The 17,830-nt window shown below is 40.4% G+C and overlaps 1 long non-coding RNA gene across 3 annotated transcripts in view; it reads right to left on the minus strand.

Moving 5' to 3' along the window:
• LOC137848357 (uncharacterized) overlaps positions 1 to 17,830 on the minus strand; it is a 527,539-nt gene that overhangs the window by 33,270 nt on the left and 476,439 nt on the right. For all 3 annotated transcript variants that reach the window (XR_011091309.1, XR_011091311.1, XR_011091310.1), the window contains exon 6: positions 15,624 to 15,672. This is a non-coding gene — a long non-coding RNA (uncharacterized lncRNA). The remainder of the gene's footprint in view (positions 1 to 15,623; positions 15,673 to 17,830) is intronic.

Here is a 17,830-nt window from a genome sequence, read left to right on the forward strand (position 1 = left end):
ATGAGCCAGCAGTGTGCCATTGTGGCCAAGAAGGCCAATGGGATCTTGGCATGCATAAAAAAGAGTGTGGCCAGCAGGTCAAGGCAGGTGATCCTCCCCCTCTGCTCTGCCCTGGTCAGGCCTCACCTGGAGTATTGTGTCTGGTTCTGGGCTCCCCGGTACAAAAAAAAAAAAAAAAGATAGGCAGCTCATGGAAAGAGTCCAGCGGAGGGCTACAAAGATGATATGGGGCCTGGAGCATCTTCCCTATCAGAAAAGATTGAGAGACTTGTGTCTGTTCTGCATTGAGAAGAGAAGATTGAGAGGGGATCTTATTAATGTTTACAGGTATCTTAACTGTGTGAGACAGAGGGATTTGGCCAACCTCTTTTCAGTTTGTGGGGATATGACAAGGGGCCATGGCCACAAAATGGAGCACAGCAAGTTCCACACCAACATGTGAAAGAAATTCTTCAGGGTGAGGGTGATGGAGCACTAGAACAGGCTGCCCAGGGTTGTTGTGGAGTCTCCTACTCTAGAGATATTCAAGGCCCGTCTGGGTGCCTCCCTGTGCAACCTGCTCTAGGGAACCTGCTTTTGCAGGGGGTTTGGACCCGATAATCTTGTGAGGCCACTTACAACCACCACAATTCTGTGATTCTTCTATAGCTATCACAGTGTTCCAGTCTCCAATGCATTAGCTTATCTGGCAGCTGAGAATTCAGAGCAATCTTGACTGTAGACTAGCAATTACATACACTTAGTGTCTTTACTTAATCTTTACTTACATAAACAAACTTGCAGCCTTTGGTAAACTACTGCAAGAACATGAATGACAAGGGAAAAAAATGTCTGTTAAGAAGAAATGACTTGTAAAATATACCTACGGAAATTAACTCTAATATACAGCAGCACTGAGTAGAAAAGCCACTGAAAAACACAAGGGAGCAGGAAAGAAAAACAAACAAACAAACAAAAAACACAGACATAAAAATAATGCTGCCTAACTGCATTAGGAATTTTCTATTTAATGGAATCCCTCAGAATTTGGTACATGCATCATAGTACCTGTGCAGTGCCATGAGTCAGCAGGGACACACAGACGTAACTTGAAATATATGAAAAAATGAGGCATACAGTCCTTTTGTTAATGGTGTTATTTCACTGCATATTCAGAATAAATAACAGGAATACAGGGAGATAGAACCCTACTTAAGAAATTTTTGCTTTTCAGGATTTGATATATACAAGGAACAGCAGATTATTGAATGAACTGGGACTACTGAGAGGACTATTTTACTTCAGTCTTCACTGGCAGTCAGGCTTCCCACATCTCTTGAAACACTGAACCTCTAGTTGAGGCCTGGGAGAGTAAACACCCTCCCACTGTAAGTGAAGAACATGTTCAAGACCACCTGGTGAAACTGAAGAAGGTACAAGTCCATGGAGCTCAATGATACGTATCCCAGGACCCTGAGGGAATTGGATGATGTAGTCATCAAGCTATATCCACTATATTTGAAAAGGCATGGCAGTCAGGCAAAGACCCTGGTGACTGGAAAAAGGGAAACATCACTCCCATTATTAAAAAAGGTAGAAAGGGGGACCCTGGGAACTACAGACTGGTAAGCCTCACCTCTGTGCCTGACAAGATCATGGAACAGATCCTCCTGGAAGCAATGTCAAGGCACATGCAGGACAAAGTGGTGATCCAAGACAGCCAGAATGGCTTCACCAAGGGCAAATTGTGCCTGACCAATCTGTTAGCTTTCTACAATGGTGGTTACATCATGGAAAGCTACATCTAAGGAAGACTGAGTAATGTAATCTACTGAGTAATGTAATCTGGACTTCTGTAAGCCTTTGACACAGTCTCACATGATATCCTGATCTCCAAATTGGAGACATAGATTTGAAGGGTGGACCATCCAATGGATGACTTGATGGCTGCACCCAGAGAGTTGTGGTTGACATCTCTTGTCCAGGTGCAGGCCAGTGATGAGTGGTGTCCCTTAGGGGACTGTCTTGGTACCGGTGCTGTATAATAACTTTATCAGTGGCATAGACAAGGGGATCAAGTGCAGCCTCAGTAAGTTTGCAGGTGACACCAGGCTGTGCAGTTGATACAACAGAAGAAAGGGATGCCATCCAAAGGGACCTGGACAAACTTGAGAGGCAAGCCCACATGAACCTCACAAGTATCAACAAGTCCATGCGCAAGGTGTTGCACCTGGATCATGGCAATCCCAGACATGAGTACAGACTGGGAGAAGAACTCATTGAGAGCAGCCCTGCAGAGAAGGACTTGGGGGTTCCAGTAGATGAAAAGCTCAGAATGAGCCAGCAATGTGTGCTTGCAGTCTCAAAGACCAGATGGCATCCTGGGCTGCAACAACAGGGGCATGGCCAGCAGGTCAAAGAAGGCTATTTTCCCCTTCTACTCTGCCCTTGATAGGCCCCACTTGGAGTATTTGCTCCAGATCTGGGGCCCCAAGAACAAGGACATAGACCTGTTAGAGAAGGGCCAGAGGAGGGGCAAAGGATGATCAGAGAGCTGGAGCACCTCTCCTACGAAGAAAGGCTGAGAGTTGGGGATGTTCAGTCTGGAGACAAGAATGTTCTGGAGACATCTCATTTCAACCTAAAGGGGGCTTATGAAAAAGATGGAGTGCCATTTGTACACAGGCAAATAGTGAAGCGACAAGAAGGAATGGTTTTAAACTACAAGAAAGGAGATTTAGATTAGATGTTAGGAGGAAATTCTTTACTCAAAGGGTGGTGAGGCACTGGAAGAGGTTGCTCAGAGAGGTTGTGGATGCCCCATCCCTGGAGGTGTTCAACACCAGGTTGGATGAGGCCCTGGAAAACCTGATCTGGTGGGTGGCATCCCTGAAATGGCAGGGGGGTTGGAATGAGATGATCTTTAAGCTCCCTCACAACTGAAGCCATCAGCAGAGTCCTCATGGTCTCTGCAAAAAGCAATTTCTGAATTTCCCGTTTGTTATTGGGCTGAACAGGTTGTTTTACTGTCTTTTAACCTGTGCATAGCCGTTTTTACCCAACATGCTTTGTGCACAAGGCAGCATGACAAACCTTGTGTCATCCTTCTGCACAGATTAATAACTACAGTCTTGTGGAACATCAGTTATGACAGAATTAGATCTGTACTTAATGAGATGTAGGTCACCGTGTTGCCTCAAGAGTGAATTGTGTCTTAAATATATATTTAATGTATTACCAAGTTTGGTCCATACAAAGTTGAAGTGTCACTCCTTTAGTGATTTAATGTAGGAGAAACTCCTTTACTGAAAGGATTGTGTGGCATTGGAGTAGGTTGTCCAGGGAAGTAGTTAAATCACCATAACTGGAGGTCTTCAAGAAACATGTAGATTTAGAACTTAGTAGCATGGTTTAGTGGTAGACTTTAGTATTAGGGTAAAGGTTGGACTAGGTAATCTTAGAGATCTTTTCTGGCCAGAATGATTCTACGATTCTGAGTCTTGTGCTCCTATGTTGCATTTTGAGCATTTATTTCTATTTAAATAAGTTTGCTGAGATAAAACAAAGTGGGGGAGTAGTTTCTACTCCATCTAGTAAGGTACTTCTTGGGGCCCATCACTGTAACACCTTCCATAGTGAAAGAGAGCTTCCTGAGAGCAATAATAATCAATCATAACAGACTCAACCACTGAAGCAAGAACATAATTCAGTGTTATTCATTACCAGTATTTGCTCTATTTCCTTTACTAATTAGTAAATGATTGCTTTGGTTAGAAAGGAACATAGAGGTTGCATGGCACATCTTCATAATGGTCTGATGTATTTTTACATAAAGAATTTTTTGGGCTTTGTTTTGCATTTGAGAGAACAGGTTCACCTGCCCCAAAGGAGGACAGTAGAAAGTTGCTGTAACAGAAATAGGAACATAACATAGTTTTAGGGTTACAATGTGGACAAGAGTGGTTGTTGGTTGTTTGTCACATGATCACCTGAAAGTGCCAGAGAAACACTTCAAACTGTATTTTTCACAAACATTATCTACATTTTTTCTTTTGTTTGTTTGCTTCCTTGTTTATTTCCTTGTTTACCACTATTTGGTAGTAGCAAAAGGAAATTAGAAAGGAAAATGAGCCTTGTGTCTATTTAAATCTAACAAGAAGTGGACAATTCTGCTGGAGGTAAAGGAACTCACTAAAAAGATTTTGAGATGTGTACACACTGATGTAGATCAGCTTAATTGATGTTGTGGGTGAGGAAGAATCAAGCTGCAGGCTCCAAAATCCTTTCAGAAACAAGCACCTTGTGTCCGAATGTATCACACCAGTGAATGTTTCCTCAGGTTTAAAATGCCCCGCTTTCAGAGTGCAAATACAAGGGAAATGGGAAGAAGGAAAAACAATTTTTTTCATTACTTTTTTTTTTTTTTTTTCAATTTACCTGCCTGATAACATAGGTCACAAAGGCTAGAGAAGATCCACATCAATTCTATTCCATGGATATTTTATGGTCTTCTGTTCACATTAAATATGCATGTTTAAATTCATTTTCCATATCCAAGTATTTGGGCACTTCTATGGCATTATTTCCTTGTCAACAGTAAAAACTAGAGTATCATTACATCAAAATAGCAATACACATTGTACTCAGAAGGGGAAGGGGAGGGGGAAGGGGAAGGTAAAGGATAAGAAGAAGGAGAAAGGAAAAGAAAGGGAAGGGAAGGGAAGGGAAGGGAAGGGAAGGGAAGGGAAGGGAAGGGAAGGGAAGGGAAGGGAAGGGAAGGGAAGGGAAGGGAAGGGAAGGGAAGGGAAGGGAAGGGAAGGGAAGGGAAGGGAAGGGAAGGGAAGGGAAGGGAAGGGAAGGGAAGGGAAGGGAAGGGAAGGGAAGGGAAGGGAAGGGAAGGGAAGGGAAGGGAAGGGAAGGGAAGGGAAGGGAAGGGAAGGGAAGGGAAGGGAAGGGAAGGGAAGGGAAGGGAAGGGAAGGGAAGGGAAGGGAAGGGAAGGGAAGGGAAGGGAAGGGTAAGGGCTTTAATTCTGCTCAGCTATGTAATGAAATCTCTTTTATCACCTAAAGAATTACCTATATTCTCTTGAAAGACTTTTGCAGACCTAAATATGCTTTAAAGATTTTTTCTACCATTACAAGTTACTTTCCCCCCCCCCCACCTAATTCCTCATTATCAATGAAATGATTTAACAGAAGACTAATCTTGTCCTCCAAGTACACCTATAGTCTAAAAAATAACAAGTTTTAGTTCAGATACAAACCTTGATAAAGATCAATAGGTTTATCATCAGTCAAAAGGATAAGTAATAGTACATAAAGTACATGAATTTGATATTGTAGAGGGAAGAAAAATTAAGACAAAGATAAAATTATCATAGAAGTTGCATACTCCTATGGAGTCTGTGCATTCAGATATCTTTGATATTGAAGTTGCAGTTGGCCTCGGCCCATTGCTCCAGTTTATCCAGATCCCTTTGTAAAGACTTCCCACTGTCAAGCAGATTAACACTCCTGCCCATCTTTGAGTCATCTGCAAACTTACTGAGGGTGCCCTTGATCCCCTTGTCCAGGCTATTACTAAAGATATTAAGGAGAACTGGCCCCAGTACTGAGCCCTGGAGGACAACACTAGTCACCAGCCTAAAACTCAATTCTATTTACCACACCTTATTGGGTCCTGCCACCCATCCGTTTTTTTTTACCAAGCAAAGTGCATGCCTGTCCAAGGCACAAGCAGTCAATTTATCCAAAAGAATGCTGTAGGAAGCGGTGTCACAATCTTTACTGAAGCCTAGGTAGACGACATCCACAGTCTTTCTGTCAGCCACTAAGGCAATCACCCTGACATAGACACAGATCAAGTTAGTCAAGCAAAATATACCTTTTGTAAACTCTGGCCGCATGGGCCAGATCACTTGGTTGTCCTGTACATACTCTCTAATTGCACTCTAGACGATCTGCTCCATAACTCTTAGGAGTACCAAAGTCTGACTGACTTGCCTGTGGTTTCCTGGATCCTTCTTCTGGTCTTTTTTTTTTTGTAGATGGTGTGGTGTAATTTCCTGAAGTAACTAGGAAAATAAAACTAACATTCACATTTTTAAGGAAAAGGTACAGCATTGAAGAGGCTTTCAGGGTAGGGCATAATTGCATTACCTGAGCATTCCCTAGGCTCTCAACCTTAGATGCTATTGCGCTGGCGAAACTTGGTGTGCTAGCCCTAAGGAACAGCACGGAGCGTAGAGTGGAGTGGAGACACCACAGCTAGGCTCTGTAATCAGGTGGGGCCTCGATTGTTCTTGTGCACAAAGCTGCACTTTTTGCCACCCTGAGCCAAAGACCTGTCATGTTTTGACAAATGCTGTACCCTAGTGTACTTTTTGCTCATTATAATATCATTATAATACCAAAACACACCTCCATCCCAAAAGCTACCCGCCTCCAAGGTGCGACCACCCCTCACTGAGCATGCGCCCTGAATTTCTCAGAGCCTATTACTTTAAACGGAGACGGGAAAACTTTACACCAATCATAACTAAGATATGCTTGACTAGAGACACTCAAGCTCCACCTAAAAGATAGAAAATAATATAAATTGGCCCAAGAGAGAGGGGATGTTAGGGAAGATACCACCGTCAGGGGAGATACCATCCCGAGGACATGCAGCATCCTTAGGACCTCCTGACTCCTGGGATCAGTCGACAGGCTGAGCCTCTCTTCCCCCCTCATTGGGACGCCTTTGGGTGAGATCTGAATACTTGCTTATAAATCTCTATAGAGTCTTTGATCTTTTTAACGCGTTTATTTCTAGGCTGCGCACCTGTGACACCTGTGACACCTGTGACACCTGTAACACCTGTAACACCTGTGACATCTGTAACATCTGTAACACCTATAACACCTATAACACCTGTGTATTTCATGCATACTAGCTTACTTTTGCAGACAGCCGGCAATCCAAAAGAACCTGATTATCTGTTGCTGTAATAAACCATACTTGATTGCATTGTGATAGCTCTCATTAAGTGCAACTAGGGTGAGGGTGGTTATCTGTGATAGTTCAGTGTTCTGAATCCAACCAGACCCCCAGACAGTTAATGCGTTTTTGGTGAATGTCTGAACGGACCCCCAGACGGTTAATGCATTGATGGTGAATGTCGGAAGGGACCCCCAGACGGTTAACGTGTTTTTGGTGAATGTCCGACTGCTTCAGTACTCTGAATCCAACCGGGCCCGTAACAGTTAATCAGCTACACCCCTTAACGCGACAGATGGGCATCACACTTGCTAGTTGCCAGTCAACTGGGACTTTCCCTGATAGTTTTGATGGCTGATAAATGGCAGAAAGCAGCTTTGTAAGCACTTCTGCCAGCTCCTTTGTTACCCTTAGGTAGATTCCATTTAGCCCTATAGACATGTGTACATCTAAATGGTGTAGCAGGTCACTAATCATTTCATCTTGGATTATGAGGGCTTCATTCTGCTCTTTGTCCCTATCTAACAGCTCAGGTGACTTAGTACTCAGAGAACAACTAGGCTTACTACTAAAAAATTAGGTAATAGGCATTAAGTATCTCAGCCTTTTCCTCATCCCTTGTCATTGTGTTTTCCCCCACATCTTATAAAGCCTGTAGATTCTCCTTAATTCTCCTTTTCTTATTTATGTATATATATATATATATATATATATATATATATATATATATATATATATATATATATATATATATATATATATTATTGTCCTTAGCAGCAGTAGCCAAATTGAGTTCTAGTTGTGCTTTGGCCCTTCTAATTATCTCCCTGCACAGCTTCATGATATCTCTGTAGTCCTCCTGAGTGGCCTGCACCTTATTCCATAGGCTGTAAACATTCTTTTTCTTCCTGAGCTCTAGCCAAAGCTTTTTGTCCAGCCAAGCTGATCTTCTTTCCTGACAGTTCAACTTTAGACACATGGGGACAGCCTGCTCCTGTGCCATTAGGATTGCTTTCTTGAAGAATATCCAGCCTTCCAGGACTCCTTTGCCTTTCAGCACTACCTCCCAAGGGACTCTATCAACTAGTCTCCTAAATAGGCCAAAGTCTGCCCTCCAGAAGTCCAAGGTGGCAGTTCAGCTAACCCCCTCTTTACATTTCCAAGAATCAAAAGCTTTATTAATTCATGATCACTACGATCACAGCCTGCAACCTTCACACAATCAACAAATCCTTCCCTGCTCACAACAAAAGGTTCAGTGGGGTGCCTTCCCTAGTTGTGTCACTCTCCAGCTGTGTCAGAAAGTTATCTTCCACACATTCCAGAAAGTTCCTAGACTGTTTATTTTCTGCTGTATTTCCAGCAGACAATCTAGTAAGCTAACGTCCCCCACAAGAACAAGGGCTATCAATTGTGAGACACCCCTCAGATGCTTATAGAATTAGACTTGCATTGCATTTAGTTGTGTATTTATTTAAACAATACATATAAGTGATTTTCTCCCCAATAAAAATTCTGTCAGAGGTTACTGGAATATCAGAGTTTACTGTACTCATTGGCAAGTTATATAAATGAATGTGTTTACACCTCTTTGAAAGTCTACATCTTTTTCCCTGTCTTTGTTTATGAAGTGAATTGTATATTTTTGCACTCAGTCCTAAATAGACTGGACAGAATTTTGTTTTAGCCTATGTAATTTTTCTGTTTAATTTCTATGCAGCTTTTTGCTATGCACAAAAACACAGGGAGAAACAAAAAAAGAAAAAACAAACAAACAAAAAAACCTCTTCCACATAGCACACACATATACACACAAAAAATTTCCATGAAGGAAGATGGGAATATTTTATCTTGTTAATGGACTAGAATTAATTCCATGAATTCCCAAGAGAATGTTAGTGACATATTTTCTTATACCTCTCAAAACAAATTTTGAAAAGTAACCATAACCGCATATAAAATGGAGGAAGGAAGGGGAGGAGCGGGCATATGGTGGCAGTGGTGTTTTTTCTGCTATTTCACCAAACTCATAGTATCACAAATTTGAGCTGGTCTCTTCACAGGTCAGCGTGTTGCCTACTCAGGTGATACTTTTTAACATGTATGCTGTTTTTCAAAGTTTGCTTCTTTCATGAGCAGAAGCTGGATGAAGATTTTACTCCATGAAGCATATGTCCAATAACCATTAACAGTCTAAATACAAGTGTGTTTTTTATTTTATGTTTTCTACATTAATTATAAATCAACAAATCTCTGACAAACTTGTGGTTTAACAACACTTTCACTAATGATTAAGGTAACTATTTGATCTTCATCCAAGCTGAATGTGAAATAATGACAACTTTTTTTAAAGAGACATCAAGAAGCTCTTTAATTCTCATTTCCAATGTCTAGCAATAAATTTCATGCTGTGTGGGTATTTATTTTTCAGTTTCCCATACAATCCTACTGGACATAGCATACAGCTAAACAAAAACATCACATGATGGGTAAACAATTGGCTGATGGGTAGGGCTCAAAAGGTTGTGGTAAATGGGGCCATGTCAGGCTGACTAGTGGAGTCCTGCAAGGCTCCATTTTAGGGCCAGTTCTCTTCAATGTTATTATAAACAATTCGGATGTAGGAGTAGAAAGTGTTTTGAGCAAATTTGCTGATGACACTAAACTTGGAGGAGTTGTTGACTCTGCTAGGGTGGAAAGGCACTGCAAAAAGATCCGGACAGATTGGAGAGCTGGGCAATCACCAACTGCATGAAGTTGAACTCGAGTAAGTGCCAGGTCCTGCACCTGCGACGCAGCAACCCTGGCTATATGTACAGACTGGGCAATGAGATGCTGGAGAGCAGTGTTGCAGAGAGGGGTCTGGGAGCTGTTGTTGATAACAAGTTGAATATGAGCCAAGTGTGCCCTGGCAGCCAGGAGGGCCAACCGTATGCTGGGGTACATCAAACATGGCATTGCTAGTCGGTCGAGGAAAGTGATTGTCCTAATCTACTCTGCACTGGTGCAGCCTCACCTTGAGTACTGTGTGCAGTTCTGGGCACCACAGTACAAAAAGGATGTGAAACGATTGGAGAGTAACCAGAGAAGGGCTACAAAGATAGTGAAGGGCCTAGAGGAGAAGATATATGAGGAGCAGGTGAGGTCACTTTCTCTGTTCAGCCTGGAAAAAAGGAGGCTGAGGGGACACCTCATCATAGTCTACAGCTTCCTCATGAAGGGGAGTGGAGGAGCACATCCTGATCTTTAATGACAAGTAATAGGACCCGCGGGAATAGAGTCAAGCTGCGACAGGGGAGGTTCAGGTTGGATATCAGGAAGAGGTTCTTCATCAATAGGGTTGTTGCACACTGGAACAGGCTCCCCAGGGATGTAGTCACAGCACCACACCAAGCCTGTCAGAGTTTAAGAAGTATTTGGGCTGTGTTCAGTCATATGGCCTGAACAGGTGGACCTGTGTGGAGCCAGGAGTTGGACTCAATGATCTTTGTGTGTCCCTTCCAACTCAGGATAGTCAATGATTCTATGATTTATAAAGCTTTTTATATTTTATTAGGCAAATTCTTACTTCCCCTCCCTTTTTGCAGGTGAGTTGTACAGAATAATGTCTCACTCATTTGTTTTTATGTCCTTATAAGTCCACTGAAAATAATTTACATTAAACAATAGGTATAAGGTATGTAAGGTATGTAATAGGTAAGAAGGTATGTAAGAAGTTATAGTACATGGAGCTGTGTGACAAGGACTTCTGTGTAGCATCAAGCCCACTAGAACTGCATAGATACATGCACATACATATAAATAGGAGTTCATTTACAGGTCACTGACATCAATCGCAGTATTTTCTACTAGCTTTTGGGAAAAGATACCTGAAGAATAATTCTCAGATCTTTAAAAACTGAAAGAGTTTACATCTGTCATTATATTATATATATAAATATATATCCTTGATTTATCAATCTTATAATGAGTAAAGTGAAACTATATGAGTTATTGTTGTCTTGCAGCATTCCAATAAGGTAGTACAATATATTTTTGTCCTGGGGAAAATTTTCTCTATTCAGAGGGTTAGCAGATCTCTGCATAAGCAAATGGAAAAAAAAAAATTGCTATGTTGCATTTTAAATCATCTGTGTTTCAGATATTCAGTAATAATTGAGATTGGATGAAAGAAATAATTTTACCTATAACTTATAATTTACATTTCCAATTCCACATCCTTTGTCAATGTGAATAATTGAACTTATGATAAGCAGATACTGACATAGTCTTTGAGTATAAGATAATGGATTCAAATAATTTCCCCTCTTTTCTTGTAGCCTGACAGTAACCAATAATAATTGTGTTTGGTGGGATGGACAGGGTTATTCAAAGAAGATCAAAGATAGGTAAGAAAATCAGTCTAAGAGCAATTGCTAATCCTTTGGTAATGTAGCCTCCAGTGTGCCTGACTTTTGTGTGTCAGAAAAGGCATGCATGTCACCCATTTAGTAGTTTAAACAGCATTACATTTTGAATCAATTTATCCAGTTGCATATGTGGCAGTATGACATCATAATTATTTCTTGATTGACTTCATTTAGTTTATAATAAATACATATCTTCTCTGAATTTACAGCACTACAATATAGTCTCTTGTTCCACACAAGATCTGAGAGCAAATTTTAAGGTGCAATTACTGGTTGCTGAGAACTATCAAAATACCTTTTATGTAGCAAAATATAACCTTCCTGTTAAATCCTGAAAATCTTAATATGGGTCTCTAACTTCTATAAAAAGAGATTTAAACGTAAATCCCACTGTATGTTTAGCACTATCCACCTGAAAATTAGATCCAAGCTGCCTTTTCTTTTAAATCTCATTTTAAATTCAGAAATAATCTTACTAACAAGAGATAGAATGACATTCTTAGAGGTACAAAAGGCAAAATATTATCAGGATTTTGTAATATTGTTCTAATAATGATTTTCCTAGACTGTTACCATCATAGAGATTTTTAATCAATATTTTCAGAGAACATACACTAGAAAACTAGTCTTCAGCATAAAAGCTTTTTTTTTTTTTCATTTAAAATTTTATGCAAGTCGGTTATTTGGTTATTATTTTATTAATTTTATTCCTTGATCAAAAATTTTATGGAATATACTGTGCTTCAAATAAAATATTTTTTAGTTGATACTTCTTAATTGTTCAGAAAGATAGAATATGTTTCAGTATAAATAACTTTTTTTTTTTTTTTTTTTTTGTCAATATCAGAAAAGCAAAACAACCTTAGAAAAATAACATACCTCATTCTTGTCCTACATCCAACCTTTTATTTGTATTGTGGCATAAGCTACAAATTTTTTAGTCATATTGTTTCACTTACTGGTAAATCACTACTAAGAGTATGAACTTGCTGTAAGAGTATTAAATTGCTGTGTTTGTTTTTTCTATATTGTTACAAATACCATGCTTGTAATTCACTTTTCAGGGACTTTCACTAGCTATGCACTTTCACAGGGCTTTTAAGAAAATATTGCCTGTTTCATTGGAAATATGTAAATATATAGGATAAGTATGTCTATCTAAGAAAATAATGCTCACACTTAAGGACTGAACAGGATCAAATATAGAGAGAATTCACAAGGCTTAATGTATTCTTTAAAATGCGTACCATATAAGTTTGTGGTTTTGTCTATCTATTCATATATGAATTAATGATCAGAAGTAAAGATTGCCAAATACAGTGTTGTATGTGGTAAGGTTTTGCCATTGAACATATAGCCATTATCTATAATCTTACACATGGTTGTTTGTGGAACAGCATCTAAAGGAATTTACTGAAAATTCAATCTTTAGAATTATCTTTTTTTTTTTTTTATCTGTTTCTAGATTAGATTATTTTATTCTATAACAAAAGTATAGCTTATTAAATTTCTGAGATAATAAATTCTTGACCACTCTACTGATCAATAACAAGGAAAAATTAATTTCTTAAGTGTCAAGCTAATAGTCAAAAGGCTCATAAGTTGAAAATGAAAATCTTACATGGTATGACAAATATTTTCCTTGATATTCCTTTCACTGACATAAGATTATTGAAAACTTGAGAAAGACAACTCTGGGCCAAAATACCTTTATTTTCTTAGCATAAAGACAAATTCTTCAAAACTGCTATGGTTATCCACTGCCTTTGGCAGACTCATCTCTATTCATCCTCAATATGAGCAAGAAACAGATTTTTTAGTTTCCTCCCCTTGCACATTTAACAATTATTTGTAACATTGCTTGTTTGACTGGCTGACTGGCATTTCTTGAGGAATTTGGTCAAGGAACATGGTGACTCTACATACATAAAAGTCTGAATAAAGTTAAAAATAAATCTAGATCTGAATTAGAAAGAGATTATTAGAAAAAAAAAAGAAAAAAGAAAGAGGGAGAAGAAGAAATGGGAATGGCAATTTATTTACTACTGAAATAAATAAATATTGAGTATCGAGGGAGGCGCAGACATGACTGACATAAGGCTAGGTAAATTCAGTCTTATAGATTTATTTTCACCTGCTGGTTCCAATTTATTGTTTTTGCTTGTTTTTGTTTGTCTTTATATGTTTTATTTTAAACACAATTTAATTTCTTGTTTGTTGCTTTTTTTTTTTTTTTTTTTTTTTTTTTTTTTTTAACATAGCAAGGTGTGCAAAGTCTGTACTGGTATTTTAATGGTGATACTGATACTTACATTTCTCCATATTATTTGTTTGTTTGTTTTATTTTCAAGTATTATATAAATAACTAAATCAAATATGTCACAAGTCTGTTTAAACTTCTAGCTGGAGAAAATACTGCTTTCTCTACAGGATTGGACTTCATCCCTGATCCAAGTTTCACAAGAATTCTTCAAAACTTGAGTAACAGGCTATTCTAGCTCTGGTCTGGTTATCTTCATCACGTATATGTAAAGAAAAAAAAGAATAAAAGAAAAAATATGCAGGCAAATAAAACAATAAAACAATATGAGGAAAAAATAAGAAAATAAAATAAAAAAAAAAGCTATAACTACAGTTTAAAAAGACCACCAGGGAGAATCCCATGTCTAATTTATATAATTTGAACATGGTCAGTTTATGCAAGGAAGTATTTATCTTTCTACTTTGAACAGCTTGGAAAGATTTTGTTATTGGAAATGAGTACCTATCCATAGCAGAGTCTTAGCAGCAGTATCTTTTAATTGCTCCAAGTATACTAAACTTAAGTGAGCCAACATAAAATTTGGTTAGAACTTCTTTTCAGTTGTATTTTCCCCATAATTGGTGTTATGTTTAATTTGTATTTTTTCTCTTTACACAAAACCATATTTTACCATAGTTTTATGATAATTATTAATTAGCTAATATGGTTATCCATGTTATGTTTATGTCTCATATTTGTAAGCACAAAGTATGGTTTAAGCTACCTTTGAAATCCTAACTTCTCAGACTATGAACTATTATTGGTCTTGCATATATCTTTCTTCAAAAGCAAAGCTTTATTATGCATGATACATACACACACATACTTATTATATATATATTTTACATAGCAGTTGTTAAAAAAATTAAGGCAGTGGTAGATTGCCAGGAAGTCTATGTTAAGTAACATAATATTATAGTGAGATTTCCCTAATGTGTGATGTTTTTAAACATTGTTAATGTTTCCTCAACCACTAGACATTAAGAAACTTAAAGAGGCAGATATTTGTACAGATAGGACTTTTGACAATATTAGTTTGCATACTCCTACAGAATTTCTCTGAATAGAGGACCTTTACAGGAATCTGTAAAGTGCTGAGTGCCTATAGACACGAGCATCTAGAAAAAGACTAGATTTCAGGGATTTGAAATTTAAAACTAGATTATAGACTACAATAGACACCTCAGTGTCATCTCCAGATCTGCAGGGAAGACTGCAGGAAGACAGATGTGATGTACAGGCTCTGAGTTGGCAATGCTCAACTCCACTCCTCAAAGAAAGCAATCAAAAGAGCAAGAAATAATCTTATGGAAAAATGGAAGAGATTGGATGGAATCAAAGCCCACTGGACCTGCCCATATACTGAGGACAAAAATATGTGATTATAAATAAAGTTTTACTTCTTACCATTTCCGTCCCCTATTCATTCCAAAAGTATGGTTTCTTTCAACAGATTTAATATAAAAAATGTCATTTATATCTGGAGAAATTCTGTCCTTTTTAAAAGTCGTTACCTTTTGGTTCATGTTATCTCTTTCACTCTGAAATTATGTCAGCTCTTGTCTTTGATGACTATATTATTAATACTCCCAAAATACAATGTAGTTAAGTTACACAAATATAGCACTGATGTTCAGTTATATCACAATATCTTCAGTTAAACTACACTAAAAACAAGCAAACAAACAAACAAAAACCATATCAACAATGACAACAACAACAAAAAGAACAAATTTATTTTCTATCTACTCAGAATGGAAAAAAATAATCCTCACATTCTCATGGTGGTGGTAGTGAGACATGAATTAATGGCTGATATTACCAGCTCACATTATCATACATCTACCTGTATATGTATATATAATATTTCATGATCCAAGAAACGTGCTAGAATGCAGTTCTTCACATAAATATCCAAATTCAGCAAAAGGAAATATCAAAAAGAATTACTCACCCTGAGCTTGCGGATTTGGAACTGGATCAAAAATATTCTATCCTGAGATCTAAGAAATACAAAACAAAAGCTATCTATCACCACTGGCAATGAATGGTTAGACAATAGATATACAGGAAAATGGGCAAATTATAGTTCAATGCTAATTAACATACACATATACTACAGAGAAATCAATGAGTTAAAACATTACATGGTACACTTTGGATGTGTATTGGGTTTACATGGCAAGGTTTTGGTAGTAGGGTGCTGTAGGGGTGGCCTCTGTGTGAAGAATCCAGAAGCTGCCCCACGTTAGATAAGGGCCAGTTCAAGCCAGCTTAAAGGGACCCACCACTGTCCAAAACTGAGCAAACAAGCAACGTTGTTTGAGTCTCTGTGAGAGCAGATTTAAGAAAGGGGAAAACAAACAAACAAACAAACAAAAACTATTGCACAACAGCATCTGGGAGAGTGATGCCCTGTAAAAAGAGCCCTGTAGGCACCATGGTGAATTAAGACAGAGGGGAAGGAGATGCTCCAGGTGCCAGATCTGAAGTTCCCCTGCAACCTGTGGAGAGGCCCATGGTGGAGCAGGTTGTGACCTTGCGGCCCATTGGTCCCACAGTGGAGCAGATCTCCGTGCTACAGCCTGTAGAGGAGCCCACAGTGGAGTAGGTAGATCTAGGCTGAAGGAGGCTGCAGCATGTGGAGAACACCTAAAGGTTTCCCTATGCTGCTCAAGGGTAGGAGGTGGAAGAGGGTGGATTGTGGAAGATGCCATTTGCCGAGGCGATCGGCTCCGGGGCAGACGTGTTCTGCAGCGGAGCGGGGGATTGGGCCAGGCAGGGCTAATTTTCCAGCATCGAGCCTACTTCAGGGAGCCGCCAGGACCCGGCAGCCCTCGTGTGGGAGGCTGATGAGGCGAAGGCGGAGCCAGCAGCGCCCCCTCCCCGGCCGTTCAAAAGCAGCCCCTAGGGAGCGCGAGCGACCAGGAGCAAGGCAAACAGGGCGGGCAAACAGGGCGTGGAGCATCAGAACAGAGTGGCGCGGCAGTTTGCACGGCAGTTCGCTCAGGCAGGGCGAGCAGGAAGGGCGGAGAGCTACCCCCGCCCACACGAACACCTCTTAACGACAGCCGTTAGCTAGGTGATAATAGTCTCCACCAGGCAGGGTGCACTCTCCAGGAAGTCGGTACACACCCAGACCAACTACCCGTTAAAAAATGCAGCGGTTCAGGTCACCGGATGCAGGGAGTGTCAGAGCCTGCTGCTGCCATCGGCGGGAGGCAGAGACACTGCGTGCATGAGGTGCGAGCAGGTGGATGACCTGGTCCGCATGGTGGCGGAGCTCAAGGAGGATGTGGAGAGGTTGAGGGATATCAGGGAGTGTGAGCAGGAGATAGACTTGTGGAGTAACTCCCTGCAGGGCCTCAAGGAGAGGTACCGGGCTGAGACACCCCAAATAGGGGTGGACCCCATGCCCTGTCGCCATCGGGCAGAGGGAGGGGATCTGGGAGTTGAGGAGGAATGGAGACAGGTTCCTGCTCGACATGGCAGGCGATGCCCTCCCCTTACGGCCCCACCTTCCCAGGTGCCCTTACGAAACAGGTTTGAGGCCCTGGAGCTCGACAGACCAGCAACTGAGGAAGAGGTAGCAAGTGTTCCCAGGAGGATGCCTAGGACGAGGAGGTCGACTCCATGTCTCAGGACTGCCTCCACCAAGAAAGACAGGAGGGTTATTGTTGTGGGAGACTCTATCCTTAGGGGAATAGAGGGCCCTATTTGTTGGCCTGACTCTACCCGTAGGGAAGTCTGCTGCCTCCCTGGGGTCAGGGTCAGGGATGTTGCCAGGAAGCTTCCCAACCTGGTACGCCCCTCTGATTATTATCCTCTTCTAATAGTCCAGGCGAGCAGTGACAACATTGAAGACAGAAGCCTGAAGGCCATCAAACGAGACTTTAGGGGGCTGGGACGATTAGTGGAAGGAGCGGGAGTGCAGGTGGTATTTTCATCCATCCCTATGGTGACAGGGAGGGGTACGGAGAGGACACGGAAAGCCCACCTGTTAAACATGTGGCTTCGGGGCTGGTGCCAATGCAGAAATCTTTTTTTTTTCGACCATGGGTCAGTTTACTCAGCACCTGGTCTGATGGCTGTAGACGGGTCCCTATCCTTTAGGGGAAAAAGGATCCTTGGCCAGGAGCTGGCGGGGCTCATTGATAGGGC

This window comes from Anas acuta, chromosome Z (genome assembly GCF_963932015.1).
Source record: "Anas acuta chromosome Z, bAnaAcu1.1, whole genome shotgun sequence".
Taxonomy (NCBI): domain Eukaryota; kingdom Metazoa; phylum Chordata; class Aves; order Anseriformes; family Anatidae; genus Anas; species Anas acuta.